The sequence below is a fragment of the Delphinapterus leucas genome, chromosome 2, assembly GCF_059928025.1.
Source record: "Delphinapterus leucas isolate spDelLeu-1000000601 "Yukka" chromosome 2, BTC_Dleu_Yukka2, whole genome shotgun sequence".
Classification (NCBI taxonomy): Eukaryota; Metazoa; Chordata; class Mammalia; order Artiodactyla; family Monodontidae; genus Delphinapterus; species Delphinapterus leucas.
In genome coordinates, this window is record NC_143130.1 from 57763328 (window position 1) to 57777195 (window position 13868).

The 13868-nt window shown below is 36.3% G+C and overlaps 2 pseudogenes; both read right to left on the minus strand.

Moving 5' to 3' along the window:
- Window positions 1-8235: 8235 nt before the first annotated feature.
- LOC115803931 (small nucleolar RNA SNORD116) lies at window positions 8236-8320 on the minus strand (annotated as a pseudogene).
- A 4032-nt stretch (window positions 8321-12352) lies between these two features.
- Window positions 12353-12434, minus strand: LOC115803928 (small nucleolar RNA SNORD116; annotated as a pseudogene).
- Between the last annotated feature and the right edge of the window lie 1434 nt (window positions 12435-13868).

The following is a 13868-nucleotide window of genomic DNA, read 5'->3' on the forward strand; positions in this document are numbered from 1 at the left end:
ATCATTGATAACTTATTATTCATATAGGGAAGTAGCTCATTCATCAGACAAAAATTTGATTATCTAAACTCACATCAAGGTCCTCATCTTACTCTTTCACCGACTTCAAACTATCGCAGGACAAATTTTGCCCACTCTTAACCAGTTCCCTGCCTTGAAAATCCTGCCTTAAACCACATCAACCCATCCCTCAAAGCCCTAATTTCCTGCTTTTGAAGCACTACTAAACCTTGTCAAAGTGGTGTTTTCCCTTTGCTGCAGTAGGTTTCTGAGAGTCTTTTTGCTTAATAGACCAGCAAAAACATGCTGGTCAAACCCAAGAAGTATCCATTAAAACCTAATTAAATCAATGGTGGGTAATATTTCCACAATTGTTTAAGTGCTCTGAAAGTATCAGTCAGTGAATTTTATCAACATAACTAAAATCCAGATCATTTGGAAGAGGAGAATCACAACTATCAGTATTTTCAAAGGATTTAGTACATAATTTGAAAAAAAATTCTGAAAAGCCATGAGAAAGAGTAAGGAGATCACTTACCCCCAAAACAAAACAAAACTTTCAGATATAGAAAAATTATCAAGTAAGAAAATAAACTGAAAGAAGATACCCCCACCACAAAGTGAAAATATTAATGAAAATATTAACAGTAATTAAACTTATTGAATAAAAAGAAAGACATACCTTGTTCTTGGATAGGAAGACTATTGTTAAAAACCAATTCTCCACTAAATTAATTTATTGAAGTTGATGAAATTGCAGTCTAAACTGTAATTTCTTCCAATGAGAAGACACATGAGACAGGAGGCAGAAGAAGAGACACAGACCCACAGAACAAAAATGGAGCCAGTCACAGATGAGAATACAGCATATATGCAAGATGGCATTACAGATAAATGGGCAGTTATTGGCAAATAAATCGCAAGTAATGGCAAATAACTTGGCAACTTTAAGATTTGAAATAAAAAAACTTTCTCATGATTTAAGAATTTGAATTAAAAAACACAAAATAATTAGAAGTTAACATAGGTGGAGAGTTTTATGGGATCAGTGTAAATATCTTTCTAAAATGACATGAAACTCAGAAGCCATAGAAGCGAACATGGTTATACTTGGACACATAACAGTCATACACATTCTTATAACAAAAATGAAGTTTAAAAGTGTGTAAAAAATATCTGTAATGCTTGACAATCTAAAGCTTATTCCCCCAATAATAAATGAGCTCTCTGAAATTAGCAAGAGATTAAAACCTCCACCCACCCCCAAAATTGGATATAAAAAGAAAATTTAAAAATACAGATGGCTAATAAACATATGAAAAAATGATCACACTCAAAAATGAAAGAAATACAATTTAAGACAATAGTTTGGGCTATCACACTGGCAAAGATTTTAAATAGTCATAAAATTCATTATCTGTGAGGTTGTGGGAAAGCTGGCAATCTCATTCATTGCCATTTGAGGATAAAGTTGTTACCACATTTTAAAGGAAATCTTGTGATCATTTTCAAAATTTGAAATGTGCATATACTTAATCCCAGTATTTTCACTGCTGAGTAATTTATTATGATATAATAGACAAATGCAAATTATTGATATATAGGGAGGTTCATTGCACAGAAATTTGGTGCTAACATAAATATCTATGAATGAGAAATGCTTAAAACATTTAATTATATTTCATGTACAAAACAATCATGCAGTCATTCAACAAATGACACAGATATGTATTACTGAAACAGAAAAAGGTATTGAAAAAACTGTTAAATGAAATGCAATTTGAAGAATAATGTGTACAATATAGCTCCACTTCCAGAACCCCCCAAAATATCTTGTGTGTGTGTGTTTGTGTGTGTGTGCATCTATCCACTTAAAGAATGCACACAACTCACTTAATAGAGGATAACTCTAGGAGATAGAATTGGGAGAGAGGAGGGCACTTAATTTATATATTAGATATTTAGATATGCTTTGAATTTTTGAAAAAATTTTAATAGATCTTAATTTTTAAATTTACCACATGGCAAATGAAAATTATAAATGTGTATTTATGGGAGCACTGAGCAATTCCACCATTCTGAGTTTCTTGTGCAATAATATTTCCTCTACTGAGGCTCCTGGGATTGAGTCAAGTGGAAGCAAGGGAAACAGTCACCATGCCCAAATTAAAGTCTCATCGATGATATCCCAACATGAGCATTTCTCAGTTAAGCATTTCTTATCTGCAGGAGGAATCCACTGCAACACAGGAAATAGAAGAGTTTCCATGCACAAAGAAGACTGTATCATTGTTTTGAAGAAGCTGATGGTAGAAGTAATGGTACCCACAGTAACAAATCCACCTCGTCTCTGTGGTCATCACCTGCAAGGACACAGTGGGGAAAATTGGCAAAGGTGAGGCACACATTTTCTAAGCAGCCTGTCAGGGGGGCTATGAAATCCTTGTACACTCTTCCTCTACATGTTCTGGAAAAAATCTACCCAGAATACACAGAGAAAACCACATTTTCAGCAACTGGGTGGCTGCTATGGCCAGAAAAGTGACTTTAAGACTTCCTAAAGGATGCTAAACACTGGTGATACTTTTTTCTCCTTTGCTTGGCCAAAAAATGATGGAGATCTCCAACTATCTCAGATTTTTATCTGTCTCTTCCCCTCTGAATTTGGCTCTTTAAAGTTCTAGGTCACTCATTCATTGACTCAATTATTTCAGGCAAAACTACTTGTCTACCTTCCAGTCTAATAATTATTGAGAATCTATTATATCCCATGCATATAATAATTCTCTGGTAACACAATGGATCCAGCCAAGGAGTTTAGTTTGTTGGATAAGAAAAGTTAAGGAAATCTTTCATATTAACAGTAAATATACTAACTGAGATGTAGAAAACTATGAAGATATACAAGAAAAGTTGTATCTCTTTTTTTCCCCCCACATCTTTATTGTAGTATAAATGTTTTACAATGTTGTGTTAGTTTCTGCTGTACAACAAAGTGAATCAGCTATATGTATACATATATCCCCCTATCCCCTCCCTCTTGAGCCTCCCTTCCACCCTCCCTATCCCATCTCTCCAGGTCATCACAAAGTACCAAGATGATCTCCCTGTGCTATGCAGTAGCTTTCCATTAGCCATCCATTTTACATTTGGTAGTGTATATACATCAATGCTACTCTCTCACTTCATCCCAGCTTCCCCTTCCCCCCCATCCCGTGCCCTCAAGTCTGTTCTCTACATCTGCATCTTTATTCCTGCCCTGCCACTAGGTCCATCAGTACTGCTTTTTAAAACTCCATATATATGCATTAGCATATGGTGTTTCTTTTTCTTTCTGACTTACTTTACTCTGTATGACAGATTCTAGGTCCATCCACCTCATTACAAATAACTCAGTTTCGTTTCCTTTTATGGCTGAGTAATATTCCATTGTATATATGTGCCACATCTTCTTTATCCAATCATCTGTTGATGGATATTTAGATTGCTTCCATGTCCTGGCTATTGTAAATAGTGCTGCAGTGAACATTGTGGTACATGTCTCTTTTTGAATTATGGTTTTCTCAGGGTATATGCCCAGTAGTGGGATTGCTGGGTCATATGGTGGTTCTATTTTTAGTTTTTTAAGGAACCTTCAAACTGTTCTCCATAGTGGCTGTATCAATTTACATTCCCACCAACAGTGAAGGAGGGTTCCCTTTTCTCCACACCCTCTCCAGCATTTATTGTTTGTAGATTTTTTTGATGATGGCCATTCTGACTGGTGTGAGGTGATACCTCAAAATGGATGAAAGACCTAAATGTAAGGCCAGACACTATAAAACTCTTAGAGGAAAACATAGCCAGAACACTCTATGACATAAATCACAGCAAGATCCTTTTTGACCACCTCCTAGAGTAAGGGAAATAAAAACAAAAATAAAAAATGGGACCTAATGAAACTTAAAAGCTTTTGCATAGCAAAGGAAACAAGATGAAAAGACAGCCCTCAGAATGGGACAAAATATTTGCAAATGAAGCAACTGACGAAGGATTAATCTCCAAAATATACAAGCAGCTCATGCAGCTCAATATCACAAAAACAAACAACCCAGTCCAAAAATGGGCAGAAAATCTAAATAGACATTTCTCCAAAGAAGACATACAGATGGCCAACAAATGCATGAAAAGATGCTCAACATCACTAATCATTAGAGAAATGCAAATCAAAACAACAGTGAGTTATCACCTCACACAGGTCAGAAGTTATATCTCTTAACTCATTATACAATCTGGCCTTTCAATTAGAATGTAACCACAAGTTATCAATCTTCAGAAAATTAATGTCTAACTTTCTACCCAGATGTGCTTGCTCCTAGAAAGCGAGGACTATTCTGACAAAAACCTTACCTTCAGAGGGTAGCCCTTGGACAACAGGTAGGTGAATAGGCTCTGTCTGAAGAATCTTGCTTCAGGGATTTACTGGTATCATTCATTCCCAAAAGAGTTCCCAAGAAGTCATCTTCTGAGGGTGGGGGGAAAAAAAGAAAAGAAACACCACTTCCAGTGAAAAAGGCAATTCAGCCGGAAGCTGGGAAGTCACCGTTCGGTACTCTCCCAGATTGATTTAATTTGGAAGCTGCTTTCTACTCCATTACGCAGCTCTGAAATTATATGTAGCTAGCTGCTCATAATTCTATACATTTCAATATCAGCACCTTGTATCAGAGCCTTTCTCTCTTGTACATTTCCAAAGCTGACTGGATTGCCTGGATCCTGCTGAAAATTGTTTCTTTTTTATCATTTATTTTTTTTCTGCTTAGTTGGCCAGGTTATTTATAAAATCACTCTATATCATCTATTCATATATCTATTCTCAATAAAATTTTATTGAAATCCTACTTTATGTCTGACAGCCCATTAGGCGCTTGTGTCACAAAAATGAATCTAAAAACATTAGGCCATAAGAAATTAAAACCCCATTTGATGAATCAGTCATACAAATAAAGAGCTGAGAAGTAACTTAGTAAATGGTCTTATAGAGGTAAATTTAGTTTTAGGATAGAATAGTTGAGGAAAGACCCCCATTTAGGAAGACCTGTTATGACCCAAAGCTGTAACTTCCGATTACTATTCTCACTGTCATCTGGATCTTGGATTGGTTTTTAATGCTATTTAGCTACAACCAAATGTCATCAAACTTAAGAAGAGCAAGATCTATCAATGCCTATCCACCTGAGGCCTTTTTCTAATAAACATGCAGCTCCCTGCCTGTATAGTCATACCTGCGAGGGTGTCCAAAGGACCACAGGTAGGAAGGGAGAGCACTGGCTGAGAAGTAAGTTGTCACCTCCTTCTCTAGAACTGACATTCAAAAGTTAAGGCAAAAGCATAGACAGTTTCCCTTTCCTTCTAGGCTCTATCACCTGACAGGAAAAAAAAAAGAGGAAAAATAACAGTTTAAGAAAGAGTATATGCAGATATAAATGCACCTATGTGTACATATAAACTGTACAAAAACACACATGCATGTAATCTAATTTAACAATAAAACATTCATAAAATGTGGGTATCCTGTGCTACACACAGACTGGGCAGGGTGGATGTCGCTAAGTCCTTTGTGTGTTATGTGCACAACCTTCAGACATGCACTGCTCTCTTTTCCCCCTGAGGTCCAATAGACACAGAGAGTATCTTACCAATAATTATGTGAGCAAGGGAAAATATTCCCATTCCATTAAGACTAAATGTTAGAAAACAATTTTTTTTACTATTATGTACAGATCAATGAAAACATGGTTTCTCTATTACAACCTGGTGAAGTCCAACAGACGCTCCCAACAATTCCAATGGCAAAAGAAAATTGTTTCTAGTTTATCAATTATCATAAGACCATCTTTAGAAAAAATATGCCTGTCAATAATATCCAAATACCTAGAAACGTTGGATTAAACTAAATTACTCTTTTTATTTTATTTTATTTTATTTTATTTTTGCGGTACGCAGGCCTCTCACTGTTGTGGCTCCAGACGCACAGGCTCAGCGGCCATGGCTCACATGCCCAGCCGCTCCGCGGCATGTGGGATCCTCCCGGACCGGAGCACAAACCCGTGTCTCCTGCATTGGCAGGCGGACTCTCAACCACTGCGCCACCAGGGAAGCCCTGTTTAATTTTTTAAATTAAATCTCCCAGTTTCTGTCTTTTAAATTTAATATAATGGTCATGTGGTTGGATTTATGCCTGCCATTTTCCTATCTGTTTTCTAGATGTCATATCATTTTGGTTTCTCTGTTCATTCTTAGCTGCCTTGTTTGTATTAAATAGATACTTCTTATTGTACTATTTTAATTCTTTGGTAGTTCTTTTAATGTTTTTGAGTTATTTGCTTAGTACTGACCCTAGGGTTTACAAATGCACCTTAAATTATCACAATCTACTTCAGAGTAACACTAATTTTGTTATATGTCCTTTTATATATCTTGAACTCAGTTTCAGAGAAGTGATTCTGGCACTCATTTTGTCCAGATTTTCCAACAGATCAATTATTGAAGCCATCATTGGCCCCAGCATGTTTATAAAGCAACTGTGAGCCTGAGATAGGTGACAGACACTGAACAATAAGGATCCCATCACCACTGGATACACAGTCCATGCTGCTAAGTCATGGAGACCAGCAAACAGTGAGTGATCCAGTTCCATGTCTGACTAATGCAGATAGACTCTCAGTGTCATTGGAACATTTCAAGTCCCTAAAAGAACATCAGTATCCTCAGGACAAAATGCTTACCTTTGTGAGAATCCACACAGGCCTTTGATGATGGGAAGCAGAATTATTCCCAACACTTTCCTTCATGTCTCATCTCACGGGGAAGGGATAAACTCATCCTTATGAAACCCAGTTTTTGGAACACGTCAACCTGTGGGAAAGAATAAATGTGCATCTAGATGAGAAGTAGGATGAGTCCATTTGTCAACTATATACAAGACAGGAGCGTTCACTATGTATATGCATAGTGTAATACATATTATCATTCTACTGAGATGTTTCTGAAATTATTCAAAAGACAGATAGTGCAAAAATTGGGGGTGGAAAAGTGCCTCATATGACTCACCAGATTATTAATGCCTCACACTCTTTGGATTAACAGACACCTCACAAAAGCAATAAAATTCTAAATTGCTTAGTAAAATATTCTAGGAACATACATTTATTAAAATTGGATATTACATATGGAAGGCATTGTTTTGATTTTTCCCAGAGAATGGAGCTAGTGCAAGTGACAAAAACAGCACTTCTTTGGTGTGGCAGTGAGAATTACAAGCAGCAAAATATCCCTTCTTTCTAACATCACTTCCAATCTGCAAAGCACAAGGAAAATTAGGGAGCTGAGAAACAAAACTTTCCTAATGTAATATTTAGTAACAAGTTGTTATAAGGAATACATCAAAGATATTCAGGGCAATCAATATGACAAGAACTATAAATGCTCACTCCTTGGAACATATTAATTTAGAAATATTTGTTCTAAGACATTTGTCTCAAAGTTTCCTCAGTGTGCCCACCATAACTTCATTCATTATAACTAGGATCTTTCTTTAAACACATTAGAAATCCATTGGGGGTATATAAAAGTGTATAAGGAAATCCATGTAAAACAAACAAACACAAGAATTGGAAATTTAATCATTTAACATCTGAAAATGTTTAATGCAGTATATAGTTGAAGTCAGTACTCGTGTGTTGCTCTTTTGGTTGATGAGAAAAACAAAAAACAAAGAAACAATAATTCAATCCTAGTGACTGGTTGGCAAGCAAATTAAAATATATTGTGAAGGTCTCACATATAGTACCTACTTTTTAATTATCATATATTTGTTTCAATTACTAGGGAAAAGTAAAAATCCATAATCTGTATTTTGACCACCTATAAATAGCACTCAAGAGAGGACTCCAGCAGCTCAGACAACTGTGTGAATGGCTCAAGTGTAGGTACAACCATTTCTAGAATCTTCAGTGCTCATGTGCTAGTTCCCCAGGGTCTGTTTACTACAAGTGTATTTATGCTGCCAGCTAAAGACTCAAAGGGTTGCAATTTCACCTGACAATTAGATATGAATAGACACTGTACAGTTCAGTTCCTCTAATGCATGCAAGCAGCTTAGCTTTCTAATACCACAGTTCTTCCTGATACCACATGAATGAAATCACTGATCTCCGCCCTGCAAATATTTTGCTTAGGGTGGGTATCTATGCTAGACCTCAGTTTCACAGAAGTGATTGTGTAACTCATTTTGTTCAGATTTTTAAATGAGATCAATTATTATAGCAATCATTGATACACATGAGTTTCTAAAATAGGGCACTGCTCACCTCAGAAAGTGAAAGAGACTCTGAAGTTCATCACTTATCTACTCTACTCAGTTATGGAGACCAGACCCCACATCAGTGATCCAGGTTTCACAGCTGACTATCATAGACAGTGCCTATGGTAATTGGAATATTATATAATCCTTAGAAGGAAGGTCAATATTTTAGGGACAAATGCTTACTGACTTGAGAATTCCCACTGGCCTCTTAGGATGGGCCTTTCCTTCATGTTGCATCTGAAGGGGAAGGAATAAACATTTTCATAGGAAACCTGAGCTCTATCCTTGTTACCCTGTGGGAGTAGAATAAAAATGTGGAAAGATTAGAAGTAAACCTGTCCATTGGCCGGTCAGGCATAAGACAGTAGGGTTCAATAATGTACCCTCCTATTAAATAAGCTAATGCATTGCTCTGCTAGGGTGCTTCCAGTGTTATTCCAACAACATTAATTGTGTTAGGCTCTCTGGCCTCCATAAGAGCAAATATTGTCCAACATTTTCTGCCAGACAAATTAAATGTGAAATCAGACTGTCGGAATATGCTTAAAGTTCCAGGAAAATGTTGGCCTGGTGAACAATTCAACCACAACAATGCATATAATGCATATATATTCTGTAAATTAAACCTCAGAATTATTTTATCCTCAAAGATGACCCAATGGATTGGGGAGGAGAAAACTGCCATGATAGGGAAATAAAGAACAGTTGTCTAAAAATCACTTATAGCACTAAACTTGCTTGAGCTCAGGAACCTGGCAATTTGCAGAGGATGCACAGTTACTCTACGCCTGATTCTACATGGTGTGGTCACAGCAATGCAGGCAGGACTCACACAGGCACAATAAATACTGACATGTGACTAGAGAGGTTGGGAGGGTGCAGAGAGGAAAAGTCAGACACTGAGCCCTCTCACCATGAAATATTTCCCATCCTATTGTCAGGGTGGTGCTCATCAGGCCACACTGCTGAGGATTCAGTGACATTTGGCCAAGCACACCCCTCAGTAGAAACAGTTTTTCTCTGCCACACTGGTAAGGAATGGCTTTACTTTCGTCTCCATGCTTAATTCCTGTATGAGGCATTAGTAGGAAGACTGAGAAAATGCAAAAATTCTGGAAAAGAACAGAAAGAAGCCTCAAAGAATCACCAGATTATTAAGTCCTCACACTGTTTGAACTGACAGACTCTACAAAACACCAATTAAATTCTTAATTACTTAAAAAATAATAACTCAGGAAAAATTTATAAAAGATTAGATGTTACCTTGAGAGTGCATCATTGGATTTCTTCTTAGATAAGGAGCTGGCAGAAGTGACAAAACCAGCTCTTCTTTGGTGGGGTGGTAAGAATTCCATGCAATTCCAATATTACTTCCAACCTACAAACCACAGAGGAAATTAGAGGAGTTGAGAAAGAAAATCTTCCAAGTTGAATATTAATTGATGAGGTTATAAGGAATTAATTACATATATTTGCTGACCACCTGTATGATAAGAATAAAAATAGCATTGTTCCATGGAACAGGAACGTATAGAAAGTCATTTGTTCTAAGACCTGGTCAAAATTTCTCCAAAGGACCCTTAGAATCACTCATTAAAACTGGGATCTCCCTTAAAACACATGTGAAACAGACTGAAGGAATATGAATATTAACCAATAAAATGCCAAGACCTGGAAACGCAATAATTTTACAATTAAAAATATTTAGTGCAGCATATACTTGACTCCATCACTCAAACGTCTAGAAAAGTTCTCTTTGGGTGAGAAGAAAAATAACTGTATGAATTTTTGTGACTGAGTTAACAATCAAATCAAAACATGCCCTAAGATATTCCTGTAAATACAAACTACTTTTAAATTTCCATATATTTGCTTTACCTAAAAAAATTGACAAGTAAAGACATAATATCTTTTGAACTGACTATGTAATTGACCTCAATAGACTACTGCTCACTCACAAGATTGTAGCATCTAAGGAAATGTTGTGAATGGCTCAAGGGTAGACAAAAACATATATCCTTGGTCTCACTACTAATGTGCTGATTCTCCAGAGTCTGATTACTATTAGTGAATGGATGTTGTCAGCCAAGCACTCTAAGAGTTTCCACGTCGTCCCTAAACCAGACATTTACAGATCTCTGTACAGCTCATTTCCCTTAATGTATGCAATCAGGTGAGCTTTCAAACACTTCAGTCCGGGCTGGTACCTCTACTAGACCAATTGAGCTCCCTCCACATTTTTTGCCTAGCATGGTCCCTGGGAGGGACCTCAGCTGACAAATGATTTTGTCACTCAGTTTGTTCATATTCCAATGAGAAACATATGTGAAGTTATCATTAATTCAGGCACATTAGTAAAAGGGACTTTGATCCTGAGATATGTGGCAGTCACTGAGCACTCAGGGATCTGACACCCTCAGACACATTGACCCACAGTATTCAATAATGCAGACCAGCCATCACAGTCGATAACAGTCCCATGACTGACTAGCACAGCCAGAGTCTCATTGTCATATGAGTGTTACAATGTCCTAAGAGGAATGTCAGTGTTTTCAGGATGAAATGCTTACTGATGTTACAATTCCCACTGGCTCTCGAGGATGAGATGGTAAAACTATTTTCAATACTTTCCTTCATGTCACCTCTCAAGAAGAGGGATAAACTCTTTCATATTAAACTCAACCAGTGGTCCATATCTGTGGAACTAGAGTAAAAATATGGAAAAATGAGATGTATATATGTCTATTTGTCAAACATGCAAAAGACAAGCAGATTTATTATGTACCTTCATATTAAATATACACATATTACTTTACTAGAATGTTTCTGATGTTATTCAAAGGGAGAAAGCACAAAAACCTTGGAAATAAAGGAGACAAAATATTGGACCTCACCAGATAATTAATAACACATTATTTGGATTAACAGATACTTCACAAAACCAATTATCTACCTGATTACAAAAAATATAATGAGAATAAGCCATAAAAAGAAAATTTGTTTAAAATTTGTTATTACCTTTGGAGTTCATTATTTTGTTCCATCCCAGGAGAGGGAACAGGTGAAAGCAACAAAATCAGCACTTTTTTATGGTGGTGAGTATTCTATGCAATTCCAAAGTCACTTCCATCTTTCAAAGCACAGAGGAAATAAAGGAAGTTGTGAAATAAAACCTTCCCAATTGAATGTCAATTGATAAAAAGTAATAAGGAATTAACCACAGATATTCACTTGACCATCTATATAATGAGAAAAAATTATGTTTGTTCCTTGGAAAAGGGTAGAATAGAAAATCAATTTTTCTAAGACATTCATCTCAAAGTTGACCCAAAATTCCCCCTATTACTTTCTAAAATTACAACATCTCTTTAAACATATAAACCCATTGAAGGAATATGAATATTCGCTGATGATATCCACATAAAATTCCAAGAATTAGAAATTTAATCATTTCATGTTAAAAATGTTTAATGAAATATCTAAATTTAATCCATCACCAAATATCTAGGAAATTTCTCCCTGAGTGACAAGAAAAAAACATATTCTACTCTTTGAATTGATAGGTTAGCAAGCAAATTAAAACATGATATAAGATAATCTCACTAATGCAATCAACTTCTATTTTCCCATATTTCTTTCACTTAAGAGATAAATGACAAGCAAAAACTAATAATTTCTTTCTAATTGGCTATCTAATAGACCTAAACACGCTGATCTTCACAAAAGACTGGAACATCTAAGGAAACTGTGAGAATGTCCTAGTGTAAGCACAACCATTTCATGTGCTGATTCTCCACTGTTTGTTTACTATGGGTGTAAAGATACTGCCTGTCAAGCACTCAGAGTTGTCATTCCACAATGGTTATTTATAATTTCTGTACAATTCATTTCCTGTAGCATACACCAGCATCTTAGTTTTCTAATATCATAGTCCTTTTATGGGGGATACTACTAGCTGACCAAACTGAATCCTCTACATTTTTGCCTAAAGTGGTCTCTTATGCTGGATCTCAGTTCACATAAGTGATTTTGTCACTCATTTTGTTCAGATTCCAACGAGATCCATTTTTGAAGTCATCATCAATCCAGGCCCATTTGTGAAAGAGACCTTGATCCTGAGATACGTGGCAGACACTGAGCTCTCAGGACTCCATCTCCCTGTGACAGTGGTCCACACTTTTATACAAAACTGAGTTCTTGGTCCATGTCGATATGCTGGCATAGAGTAAAATTATGGAAAGATGAGAAGTATATGTGTCCACCTGTTAACCACGCAGAACACAAGATGTTTACTATGCACAAGTATACAAAAATACTATTTCTCTAGTAGGATCTTCTGATGTTATTCAAAATGGAGGAAGCATTAAAATCCTGGGAAAAAAGTACACAGAAACCTCAGATGACCCAGACTACTAAAAGCCTCACATGTTCAGATTAACAGACTCCAAAAGACCATCTGTAATCTTGCTCGCTAAAAACACATACTAACCCAGGAAAATACATTTATTAAAAGTTGCAATGTTACCTCTGGAGTGCATTGTTGTGATTATTTATGCAGAAGGGAGCTGGTATGAATGACAAAATCAGCAGTTCCTTGAAGAAGTGGGAGGAATTCCATCCAACTTCAATATCACCTCTAATCTACTGAATATATTGGGAAATTAGGGAATTTGACAAACCAAACCATCATAATTGAAAGTTTACTAACTAATAACAGATTATAAGGAATAAACCATAGATATTCCCTTGACTATCTGTATAAGAAGAAAAATAATGCTCACTACTTGGATCAGGGTAACACTGAAAGTTGTAAGGTCTTGGTCTCAAAGTTTCCCCAAAGCCTTCCCTCAGCAGCAGGCATTAATACTAGGATCTCCCCTTCAACACTATGAAACCCACTAACACAATATGAACACTGGGCAATGAAATCTACCTAAAATATAAATAATTGGAAATGTAATAATTTTTAATTAAATATGTTTAATACAGCATCTATTTGGATCCATAACATAAACGTCTAGAAAATTCCTCTTTGGGTGACAGGGAAAAAAACTCTTCTAATACTTGTGACTTGGTCAGCAAGGAAATTAAAATGTTCTGGAAGACATTTTGACAAATAGAAACTGCTCTTCAATTTCTATGTTTTTCTTTTACTTTAAGAGATAAATAAACACTCATATATTCTGCCTTGAATACCTAATTGACTTCACTCTGAAGACTTAGGCACCTAAGAAAAATGTGTGAATAGCTCATGGGTAGACATAACCATTTACCACCAGCCTCTCTACTCCTGTGCTGGTTCTCCAGGATCTGGTTACTATGAATGCATGGAAACTGCCAGCCAAGCATTCAGAGTTGCCATGTCATCCCTAGGTCAGATATTTATAGACCTCTGTGAAATTCAATTCCTTTAATGTATGCAATCAGGACAGCATTCAATTACTATGGACCCTATAGGTACCAGTAGCTGACCAAACTGAGCTCTACCCCAACATTTTTGCCTAGCATGGTCTCTTCTGCT